Raw genomic sequence first — 13,185 nt, forward strand, 5'->3', positions numbered from 1 at the left:
ATTGATTAACGACCTGTATTTGATTACTTGAATTGAAGGTAAGCCTAACAAACGAGGGGTTCTGCTAATTACGTGTGTTATTTAAGGCTGTTGGGTATACGAAGGACACGTTGGCTCATTTCGCATTTGATTTATTTGGACCTTACTAGCAATGCTAATGGGCCACTGAGGCCCAATAGCACTTGAAACTTTCAAGCCCAAGGATTTGAATATTTACTTGTTTTAGGTATAGTATAATTGTTGGAAAGTTTGATTGAACGATTGTTAATTTCGTATGGGAACGAGGCCGGTTGGTTGTTTATAACGATATTTGGAATTTTACGTATATTCATCTTTCTATTTTCATGAGTTGTAGTTTGGTATTTTTGACTCAAATATCTTAATAATAAAATAATTGGTTCAAAATATTGGTTTGACCTTTTTCAGCCCTTCTTTAATAAAAATGACAATTTTAGTCCCTTATTTAAAAAAAAAAAGACATTTTAGGCCCTTAAACCATTTTCTTTACATTTTTGACCCATAGACTTGTTTAAGTGATGTTTTTTTTTAGTTCAAAATTTACTCTTTGGCAGTTTCAGCCCCTCCAGTAAAGAATTTTTCAGTTAAAGTCCACACTTTTCGCAACTTTTACAATTTTGGCCCAAAATCCAAAAATTTTACATTTTTGATCCTTGTTTGGAAAAAAAATCATTTTAACCCCTGAATTAGTTTTATTTACCCTTTTACCCCCTGTTTTGAGAAGTATACCCTTTCAATCCCTTGAAAATTATGTTTTTCGCAATTTTTGGCTCAATGGGCCGAAAAGCCCAAAAATTGGCCCATTAAGCTACAAATTACATTTCTAGCCCTTTAAAGAGTATGATATTCATAAAAACATTTATTTTTACTGTTTTGACTCTTTTAGTCCTTAAGAAAACCGTAAATGACAAATTTCAACATAACTTTTGTTTATTTGACAATTATAGTCCCAAAAATGAGTTTTATGTTGCATTATGTTTATTATGACTTTAGATAGAAACTTTTCTTAACTTGCTCAATGAAAAGTATATTAGATCACATTTGTTTCCTCTCTTGTGCCATAGATCTCGATATTTCTTCCCTTTTTGTTACATATTTACCACATAAACACATAAAATCACACATACATACATGAAATCATACATAACATACACATACACATAAATCTACACATTTTACTTGTATTCTCCCCTATAAAACTTGTGAAAACCGAAAAGAGAGGGGTATGGACTCACCTTTGCTTGTTGTTTTCGATTTGAAGAAGAAATGGAAGAAGTTTGATGTTATTCTCGGCCCTAGAAAGCTTCTTGAGAAGACTTTGGCTTAGATAGGTTCTAAGAAGCATGATCATGAACTTTCATGAGTTAGAAGGAGATTTATAACAATTTCAAGAAGCTAAACTATGGATCTAAGCATTAACTTACCTAGAATGATGATTTTTGTGGAAAAACCTCCTTGAAATGCCCTAGATCTCGAAAATTTTGATGGAGAAACAAGAGTGTTCTTTGAGAGTGTTTGGAGAGAATTTTTGAGGTGTGTGTGTTTTTCCTTTGTGTTCTCGGCCGAAGAAGAAAAAGAGAGGGGAGAAGAGAGAGAGAAAGAGAGAGAGAGAGAGAGGTGATAGATGCTTGGAAGTATGGATATCCCAAGTATAATTATGAGGTGTCACTCCCCCCTTAATCACCTATTATTCTTATTTCTTTTTTTTTTATCTTGGGCCGAATTTATTGGGCTTAGGAAGAAGGAAATAGTTTGTGTTGGGCCATTGTTTGATCTTGTTCTAAATTTATGAGGCCCAATAATTATTTTTCGGCCTATTGGGCTCCTTTGATAGCTTACGGCCCAATTTGTCAAAGAGAATGGGTTTTATGGCACATTTAGGTTAATTAGATTTGTTATGGCCCAATGAGGCCCATTAAAGATAAACTAGTCCATTTTAGGCTTATAAGGCCCAAAAGGTAAGTTTCATGAAAGTGGGTCCAATTAGAGCCCATACAAGAGTTCTAAGCCCAAAATAGTCAAATTGGAAGCTTATTGGTCCATTAGGCCCAATAAGAAAATTCTAGTCCAAAATAGACTTGAACCGGGATTTTTAAAGGTTTCCAACCTTTGTTGACTACTTGAATGTTTGTGTAGAGTATTTGATGGAATTTTGTGATCATTGAACAAGCATCATACATGTTTTCCAAGCTTTAACTATAATGTTATCTTTGTTAAGGGTTTACAACGTATCAGAATTCCTAGTTGTGACATACACTTCGCATCCTCCTTTAGTATTTTGAAAACCATTTGAAAATCATTTTTAAAAATCTTTTCCTTAGTTTGAAATTGGATTCACACGAGTGTTTCTCCAATTCACTCAAACCAAGGCTCTGATACCAAATTGTAACATCCATAAAATTCATGTAAAATTTAAACTTATCGAACATTTCAAAACCATTCATTGTTTACAAATTGTTTTCAAAATAAACCAATATAAGAGTTTTCCCAGAAATCACAACATGAAAAACGAGGAGGTGCACGATAAAGCCTTCGCCGTCCCGTGATCATCTGATGTACCTGAAACAAAATCCACAACTATAAGCCAGAAGCTTAGTGAGTTCCCTCAAAATACCAAATCCATTTAACAGAACAATATCATAAACAAACAGTATGCATATAGAGTCTTCGGTATGACTGGACCGCTTCACCGGGCCTTCAGTCTATCTGGCCCACTCTTAGAACCTTCAGCATCTCTGGACCGCCTCATCGGGCCTTCAGCCTATCTGGACCGTTCTCCGGGCCTTCGGCCTGACTAGTACGCCCCGATGGGCCTTCAATCTATCCGGGTCGCCCTGGGTCTGTTGGGCTAGAGCACAAAGCAGGACCGCCTCAACCCACCCGTAATCACATCATCACATAGATATCAAATGCTAGCTAGCACATACAATAATCATACATGCCTAACAGATCATCAATCATAGCATCATCCTATACACTAGGATACGAATCTAACAGATCACTACACATAGCATGATAAACATGATAATAATCCAAAAGGGTCGGCCTTGGTGCCTTCGACCCTGTTAGTATAGTGAGGAAAACTCACCTCACAAGTAGTGTTGAACCGGTAATATCAATCCCAACTCACAACTCCAACTCAACTGCCAACAATCACCAAGTGACTAACCTCATCAAAATCCCAAAATACCCGAAATACCCTCAAGGTCAAACTTGGTCAATCATGGTGAAAGTCAAAGTCAACAGTTAAGGTCAATAGTCAAGGTCAACAGTCCATGTTGACCCAACTCGTCGAGTGCATCTACTGACTCGTCGAGTTCCTTCATATCTTAGAAAACTATGAAAAACTCGAGACAACTCGCCGAGTTACCACAGCAACTCGTCGAGTTCTTCAGCATCTAGAAAGCGGGAAAACTCGACTCAACTCGCCGAGTTGGCTAGGCAACTCGTCGAGTTTTCCTAGTCTTAAGGCATTTAGACACTTCTAAGCGAAACCAAAGCCCCAAATTATAGATCTGGCCCCTTAGGACTGAAATACCACGTAAAGTTGCTAGCTTTACGTCCATGCATGGCATCAAAAGGGCTAAATCACTCAAACAAGGCTTATCAAGGGACTTAGAGCATAAAGGAGGGCCAAGACTTGATAAAGTTGGTGACTTTAAGTCCATGGAGGCCATGAGATATCCAGATCTGAAACCATAGCTTCATAACATTCTCAAATCCAAGAATGGTCCCAAAATAAGCTTAATAATGGCCATAAACTTTCAAAAGAAGAGATCTAGCAAAGGGATGATCAAGATAACGACTTTATACCTCCAAATGGTTGCAACAACACTAAAAATCCCAGATCTAAAGCTTCTCCCTTCAACTTTGCACCACCAACTTCACACTCCTTCATGAAAAGTACCAAATAACACTCTTTAAGCTCACACACACTCAAAATGGGGAAATAGGCACGATTAGGGTTTTCTTTGGACTGATGGGACGACGAGGGAGGCTAATAATGGGTCATAAGGTCTTTAAATAGGTTGCAAAACCCTGAAAATTAGGGTTTCATGTTCAGCCCTCAACTCGTCGAGTTGGGGCCTTCCAACTCGTCGAGTAGACCTTAAACATAGGGTTCCATTAAATACTCTCCACGACGATTCGGAGCCTCCCAACTCGTCGAGTTGCCCTGAAAATGAATACATATTAAGCTTTAAATTCAAACCTGTGAATCGGGGTGTTACACGAGCTTTTGTAAGGTCAAAGGTTAAGTTATAGGTTTGGCGTCTGGCTCACAACGTAAGAGGATGTAATCCTTTATAACGATAGAAATGTTAGTAATGCCGCTAAGGCTCAAACGAATGTATGAAAAGAATAAGGTTCGAAGGAGGATTCGAAATTTGTAGGAAGGATTCGTACAACATTGTAGTGTGATGTTTGATCAGGCATAAAAATTTAAGGATGGTGTTGGGTGTGAAACATGTTAGTAATTTTGAAAGTGTAAGATGATGGTATACTTGTAATAATCACTAGTGCATCTAGGGGTCTTGAACTAAGACTTATAAGTTTTTGTCATAAGGGGAATGGTTTGTGCTTGAATTAGGATATTCGAAGTAAATATGGTAGGGTAAGAATTAAGTAAAGAAAATCTTTTGGGTCAAAGGGATATCCTGTGTTAAGTTTTAAGCTCAAGGTGGAAACAACCTAGAGCTAAATAGTAGCGTAGAAAGAAGGTCTCACATATTAGTAATAATGGGTTAAACCTCCGTGTATCCTCGTGAGTCGAATCCAGAATGCCCGTCAATGGTATCCAAGTGATTACTTAGTGGCGACTCATCCACCTCCTTACGCGATGCAAAAATTCTCATCCGTGTCGGTATCGGAACGCTTTTCCTATTTGTAACTCTAGTACGAAGACGATGAAGAGGTATTGAGGTATAATTGGTCTTGGTTTCGACATAGGATTATTACTAGTATCTATCTAGCTAATAACCTTACGTCTAAAGTCAAGAGCTACCAAGGAATACTCATTCTCGGTACCAAGTGGATTGCTCTTAGAGTGGCTAGTGATATAACCTAACTAGTTATCCTAACACTTGATATGTATAAGAATATTTCTAAATAAAGACATTATGATAAGGTGAACTTAGTTTTTAAGTGTACCTAGATGAATGTCTATAATATGCAATGCCCATACGCACACCGAAAAAGTTTGTTTTTCAAAAGTTTAAGTTGAAAATCATTTTGAACATAATTCTACTATAACTGTCTCCAGCCTTGCATTAATTTTCCTAAATTAAACATAGTTGGCCAGGCTATACTTAATTAAAGTCGAATAATGCGTACTCGAATTAGTTATACCAGTAGTATGTTCAGTATTTAAAAAAAAAGTTTTGAAATTTTTTGGCTATAGTTGTGGTTCTCCAAAGGAAAACTAGTATTCTCTATAACCTTCGGCTCTGAAACCATTTCTGTCACACCCCGCTAAAGCGGAAACACGGGACGCAACAATACAAAGGGTCTCATAGCGAAAGTTAAAAGACAACACCAACTATAGTATTAAGAAACATTATAAATTTACAATGGGTTTGAACAACTTTTAAAAGAAATTACAATGTAATTGAAATACAATACATGTGAATGCTCCTAAAAGTGATGTGTCCTTAAGTGTCATCTTATAGACGAGTTCCTGAAAAAGCATGTAAAATGAGCGGTCAACTACCGAAATAGTTGGTGAGTTCACAGATTAAATATAATATTGGTTTCATTAATCGAAATCAAAGTTTTGATAAAAGATTCCATAAATAAAAATATATTGCAAAAATGAGTAAATAAGTTTGCATAAACAAAGTTCGTTGTCATCATGAGAGATAAAGTATGTTTCCCAAATGAGATGCAACATTCATATTCTCATGGGAAATAAAGTTCGTTACTAAAACGAGTAAACAAGTTTTATTGCTACAATGAGCAATCAAGTTCGTTGCTACAAGGAGCAAACAAGTTCGCTGCTACAAGGAGAAAACAAGTTCCTTGCTAAGACAAGTAAATAAGTTTCTAGTAACAAAAGTTCGCTGTTATAATGAGAAACAAAGTTTATTGCTATAATAAGTAACACATTTGTATATATATGAGCAAACAATGAGTTCACAACCAAGTCTATGACGGATGCCCTATCAAGATCTATGTTTATCGTTCCATAGATTAATATGGTATCATGCACTCAAGCAATCGGGCGAGTGAGGAATTGTCAATTCCTAATAGTGCTATCCATAATGACCATTGGTTCAAAGAGTTAATGGTTGGAGAAAAGTGTAAGGGAAGGGACTTAAGACGATAAATCCTCATGTTTCAAGTTGCATAGACATACATAGCAAAATATAGCAATCGAGTTTGATACAAATCAATTTAAATATAACGAACAATAAATAGTTTTTCGGACATGCTTTTCCACCCCCAAAACATAAAAACCGAAAATAAGGGATACATGAATACTCACAATGTTTCAAGTTTCTACAAGTGGTGCCTCAGAATACACCAACGCCTTACTACCGGGATCCTACGACATCAAATACACACTAGTGAGTTTCTATGTCGAAATCTAACGCTAATATACTAAATTTTGCATATAGAGAAATGCCATTTTTTTGGTTTTATTATTGATTTTATATTAATTGGTTACAATTTTTCTGAAATGGTGAAATTTTATAACTCATGTGATTAAGACCATTTTGGATATTATTTTCTAGAATTTTGTAATATTATTTGAGGGTATTTCAACATATTTAAAGGTGTTTCAAACTCTTAAAATCCAAAAATGTTATCAAACAGTTTCCAAAAACTTCAAACTTTACATTTTCATTCCAACTATAGTAGAGGTCTTCCAAAAAAATTCCCTTGAATTTTTTATGTGATTAGCTATTTTTCTAAAAATTTTTAAGCCTTCATATCAATATGAATTCGTGAAAAATAGCATTCAGATGATAAAAATTCCCAAACCTTTTGTAATACTGCTATTAAACTTAGTTAAGTTGGGAAAAATATAAAAATAGATTTCTAAACAGTTTAACCCGATTTTATTATTTTTGTACATTTATACTAACAAAAATGGAGATAAACAGAAAAAAGTTTCCAAAATTACCCAAACTTTTAGTAATGCTATTATTAAACATACTTAAGCTGGGAAAAATATGAAAATAGATTTTTAAACAGTTTAACCCGATTTTATTATTTTTGTGCATTTATTCTAATAAAAATGGAGATAAGTAGAAAACAGTTTCCAAAATTACCCAAACTTTTTATAATATTGTAGTTAAATATACTTAAGCTGTGAAAAATATGAAAATGGATTTCTAAACAATTTAACCCAATTTTTTTTTTTTTATTTATTCTAACAAAAATGGAGATAAATAGAAAACTGTTTCCAAAATTACCCCAACTTTTTGTAATACTATTATTAAACATACTTAAGCTGGGAAAAATATGAAAATGGATTTCTAAATAGTTTAACCTGATTTTATTATTTTTTGTGCATTTATTCTAACAAACATGGAGATAAATAGAAAACAGTTTCCAAAATTACCCAAACTTTTTGTAAAACTATTATTAAACATACTTAAGCTGGGAAAATATGAAAATGGATTTCTAAACAGTTTAACCAGATTTTATTATTTTTGTGCATTTGTTCTAGAAAAAATGGAGATAAATAGAAAACAGTTTCCAAAATTCCCCAAACTTTTTGTACAAGTGTTATTAAATATATAGAAGCTTTGAAAAATATGAATGTTATTTTTCAATCAGTTTGGCTATTTTTCTTTGTTTTATTCACTTAAATAATCATTAATCCGTGAATAATTATTAAACAGTTAAGGTAAATTACCAAACTTTTTGTAAACTTCATATACAGTGTATATAATCTAGGACTAATACCAAAGGTGATTTTCATATACTGGAGTCCGATTTTGTGGATTTAAGTGTATTTAATTTTAGGAAAATAGAAGTGAAATAGCATACATAAAGGAAAAATCATAAAACTTTTTAAGTAGCATCCTAATATGTTATAAGGTGTTGTGGTAAATTTTCATGAATTTTGGATGAGTAAAACTGTTTTTCCCGTTTTTAGTCCATTATAAAAAAAATCGTGGAAAAATAGATATGCATTATGAAAAATTCCCAAAATATTTTTCTGAGTATTCCACATGGGGTAGGAGCTGCAAAAAAATCATAGATAATCTTTTCACATTCTCTAAAGTGATTTTGTGATTTATTGGAACTAAACAAAAAAAAATTAAAAACCATAATAAACGGTAACAAAAATCGATGAAACTTAATTCGAGGCCATTAATTACTTTAGGGGTCATCCAAGAATTTATCTAGGATTTATAGACCTCAGAAAGTATTTTAAATGATTTACGGTCTTGTTTTCTTGTAACAATTATAATAAATCAAAGAAATGAAAACAACTCTTGGGATTTTTCATATCCTCTTATTATCTTACTGGGATTCTGAGAAAATTTTGTTTTGAACAGAAAAGGATATTTAGATTTTTCTATGAATAAAATCCTTTACGTGTACTATTAACAATGTACTTTGATCATCAAGCCCTTAAACTTGATGTTCATCACATGCATCACAGTTTGAAGAACATGCATGGACATACTTTGTTCATAGTGATGTTTCAAAGGAAAACTTGGGTGCATAAGGTGGATGAACCTATAAAACGTGTAAAAATCAGTATTCTAGGGTTTGACATAGGTTTTGGTCCTTGGATTTCACCATTAAACAACATGCATGTTGTTCTTGGGTGAAATCCTACCACCATCATCATCAAACTCGAAATTCATAGCTATTGACATGAATGTTCATAAAGAATGGTGTAGAAGAAGAAGAAAGTGTAAGAAACTTGTAAAACTTTGTCACACCCCCAAACCAAGGATGGCGGAAATGTCCGGGGGTGGAGGACTTCATGTATAGTATCATAACAACAATTGTAATAGTAATTCAAGCAAACACAACCAACATATATATAATTGAAAAAGTTACATCATTGTATGAATTACATGTTTACGAATCAATTACAATATGTTGACAAAATATGAAATAGTAGACGCCTTAGCGTCCCATTCTCAAAAGCACTTGGTTACCTGTTTAATGATTTCCTGAGAATACAAGTTGTTTGAAAAAGTGTCAACACAAAGGTTGGTGAGTTCATAAGCTTTTGTTTGGTATTATTAAAAGTCTTTCGTTTGTAAAAGTAGTATTTGTTTTAGAAAAATTCAATATTTTCCTTAAAATGTATATGTAGTCTTAAATCCAAAGACCGAAATGTATAAGTAACTTTTCTTACTTATAATAAATAATGTAAGTTTAAATCAACATAAACTCGTTTAATTTTAATGAAGTTCCCGTAAATTCTAATATTCATTAATACTTTATGTGAGTTTATTAAAGCCTTTTCTTGTAAAAGTAGTGTTCGTTCCAGAAAATCCAATATTTTCCTTAATGTGTAAATGTAGTCTTAAAACCCAAAGACCGAAATGTACAAGTAGTGTTCGTTCCTTATAGTAAAACAATGCAAGTTTAAATCGACATAAACTCGTTTGATTTTAGTGAAATCCCCGTAAATTATATGTTTGTTAATACCACATGTGAGTTATTATAACCATGCTATGACCTAGTTGGCCTGAAACGACGTTCTTCAGGCGTCGGAAATGTTATGACATTTGTCACCCCAGACCTATCGGTCTAGCTGTTGCATGCAGCTAAGGTGTGGGTTTGTCAGACCCAATATAGATCTATACACAAGTATCACGCTCTCCCTCGAGGAGACTCTGGTTATAATACAGGACTTATTTGTAAATTGAATCGAATGTCTCACAGAAGTCATTAACGAATTTACGTGTAGTGTAATGAAAACTTGGTACCGTATGGCCGTACCTTGCTTAATGAAAATATCCTTTGTATAAATGTACCCTTTTTAAATGTATGTGTTATGTAATGTTTCATAAAGTCATTAACGGAATTACGTGTTATGAAAACTTGGTACCGTATGGCCGTACCTTGCTTAATGAAAATATCATTTGTATAAATGTACCCTTTTTAAATGTATGTATTATGTAATGTATCATAAACTATACCTATTATAGTTTATCAACCAAGGGTAGTACGTAGTAATGTATGCAAACTATATTCAAAATAGTTTATTAAATGTTTGAATGTATCGGTTGTACTTTGATTATAATCACTTGTTATTCTTTATATTTTATATGTCCAAATCCATTTGTAAACTGATGTGTGTCTAAATATTAAGATAAAATGTCATATATTGCAATAACATATAATCACATAAAGATATACACCTTGCTCAACATGTTACAAGGTGAAATGAAATTGACAGCAACTTTTTGTTGTATACAGTTTCTGTTACTGTTCTTAGCAAATTTATAGAAAAATCATCAAAGCTCCAAATCCAAATCCGCAAATTCTGAGAGTTTGGAATATGAGTCTAGTTTGTTCGTAAATTTTATCATGATTTTTAGTGATTTCTAACAGAGGTGAAAATGTTCATAATCACAGACTGGTTCGGGTTTGCCTCTGAAATGATAGGCAGTTTTGTAAAAATCACCATAAATTGTAGAAAAATCATATGGAGATGTGCAAGTAGCCATTTTAAAGCTAAGAGTTTGAACTACTTGCACCTGGAACAGTTTTGAAAACTAAAATATTTAAGTTGACCAAAACAGTCCGTAATCGAAGTCCATCTTTTCTGATGTAATCTGTTAGAAAAAGTTTAATTGTGTTCTTGATGATTTTACTTGTATTCCCGCCCCCCCCCCCCTTAAAACTTAAGAAGAACATGTAAATGTAGGGGTATGAACTCACCCTATGTGGTTTCAGTAGATGAAAGTAAGAGAGAGGAAGTGTTCAACCCAAGAACACTAAGAATATGTCTTGATGATTCGAGAATCTAACACCGAATAAGATGGAATTTGTGTAAGATATCAATGATTTGAGTAGAATGGAGTGTAATAATTATATGAATGATGAAGATACTTACTAATTGAAGAAAGAAATCCCTGGAGAAAGCCTTGAAGTTCTTGAAGTTGAGAGAAAAGATGAGAGAATTTTGGAGAGTGTTCTTTGGTTGCTAAGTGTAGAATGAAAGAAGTTAATGAGAATGAGGAGAGATGACCAATTCTCCAGCTCTTAGAACGTGGGAAGAGCTGGAGATTGGGTGTAAAGGTCCACTAAGGTGACAAGGGGTAGTGGGAAAGAGTGGCTAATCATAGAGTGAGGTGGTGGTGGTTTGCTTTTGCCATAAATTAAGGAAAAGCAAATATTCCCTCAATAATTAGTTCAACCACTAATTCTTTTAATATATTTTTATAAAAACCTTGGAGATTTATACATTTTGGGGCCTTAGTTTATAAAATAAAGTTTTGGGTGAAAATCCCACGTTAAAATAATGAAAAACGAAGTTAAAATGAAGTCGTAGTCGAAAAACCGGTAAAAAGGGGCCGTCTGCGAGACCTCTCGCATGGGCTGTCTGAGAGGCTTCTCATGCGAGGCTTCTGTCCTGAGAGGCTTCTAATGAGAGGCTTCGGTCCTGAGAGGCTTCTAATGAGAGGCTTCGGTCCTGAGAGGCTTCTCATGAGAGGCTTCGGTCCTGAGAGGCTTCTCATGAGAGTTTTCGCTTCTAATAGGAGGGTTTTGGTTCCTTAAGGTTATTTAAACCGTTTTTACCCCGTTTCAAGTGGTTTTTGACCCGGTTAAGGGTCGAGATGACCCAAATGATTACAAAAAGTTAAAGTAACTTTTGAGAGAGATTCGGGAGAGATTTGGGAGAGATTTTAATAGAGAGAGATTGAGTGAAAGAGATTGAGAGAGGTTTCGTTTGTGATCTTTTTGAGTGTCCGGCTTCGCAACGCAAGGTCCATAAACCCCGTTAAACCGTGTTTTAGTGTCGTACACACTCCCGATGAGTGTGCAATAATGTTTTATCGTTTTGGTTCAATGTTTACTTAGGAAATTCAACACACGAACTTTCCAAATGATGTTTCTCTCATTAAGATATTGCATTGTACAGTAATTACATAGTGTAAACCCTAATATACAAGGGTTAATTGAGTCGATTGGTTTTGACTTGTTGACTTTGTTTGACTTTGACTTGACTCAATTTTGACGGTTGTCACATCATCCCCCCGTTAGAAGGAATTTCGTCCCGAAATTTGCATTTGACTGGGACATCAAGAGTTTGGGAAAAGATGTGGGTATTTTTGTGTCATTTGATCTTCGCGTTCCCAGGTGAACTCAGGCCCTCGTTTAGCGTTCCAACGGACCTTCACGATGGGAATACGACTTTGTTTCGTTCGTTTGATTTCCCGATCCATGATTTTGACTGGTTCCTCCACGAAGTGGAGATTTTTGTTAACTTTGATTTCGTCGAGTGGTATTACGAGGGTCTCGTCGGATAGATTTTGTCAATCATATTTTCGGGGTTAAAAAAATAAAGTTTTATTAGTTACCTATAGCGACGACTTGTCGTCACCACAGGTTTAATCTATTACGATGACTTGTTGTCGCTATAGGTTTTTAACAAGAGCCAACGACATACCTATAGCGACACACAAGTCATAATTTGCATGTGTGAAGACTTGGAGTACTTTCTAACTGGTTCATGTGTGAAGACTTGGAGTACTTTCTAATGAAACTGTGCTACTGGGGAAATTGGAAACTGGTACGTAGCTTCAAAGTCAAGAATATGCAGTAGGCATGTGATGCATTAAATGCATGAGGCACACAAGTCATAATTTGCAGCAACATATCCGTATATGTGTGTGAATTGAAGAAGAAGGTTACGGCTCAAAGAATATATATATATATATATATATATATATATATATATATATATATATATATATATATATATATATATATATATATTCATTTTCTCTTCATTTGTTAGATACACAATAACCATAACATCATAGACTATATATATTCCATTTCATTTGTAATTTTCACTAGTTTATATTCCGCGAGTGTTACCGAAATCATTTATCAATTTTTCAGAAGTGCTTAACTTGTTTTGTTGCATTCCCAACAATTTGCTATTAATTACTTCTCCCACTTTACTTATATAAATCATCACATTCTTACCGCGACTTTTAACTTCTCCCTCACAAA

Source organism: Lactuca virosa, chromosome 8 (genome assembly GCF_052849685.1).
Source record: "Lactuca virosa cultivar CGN04683 chromosome 8, Lactuca_virosa_CGN04683_v6, whole genome shotgun sequence".
Classification (NCBI taxonomy): domain Eukaryota; kingdom Viridiplantae; phylum Streptophyta; class Magnoliopsida; order Asterales; family Asteraceae; genus Lactuca; species Lactuca virosa.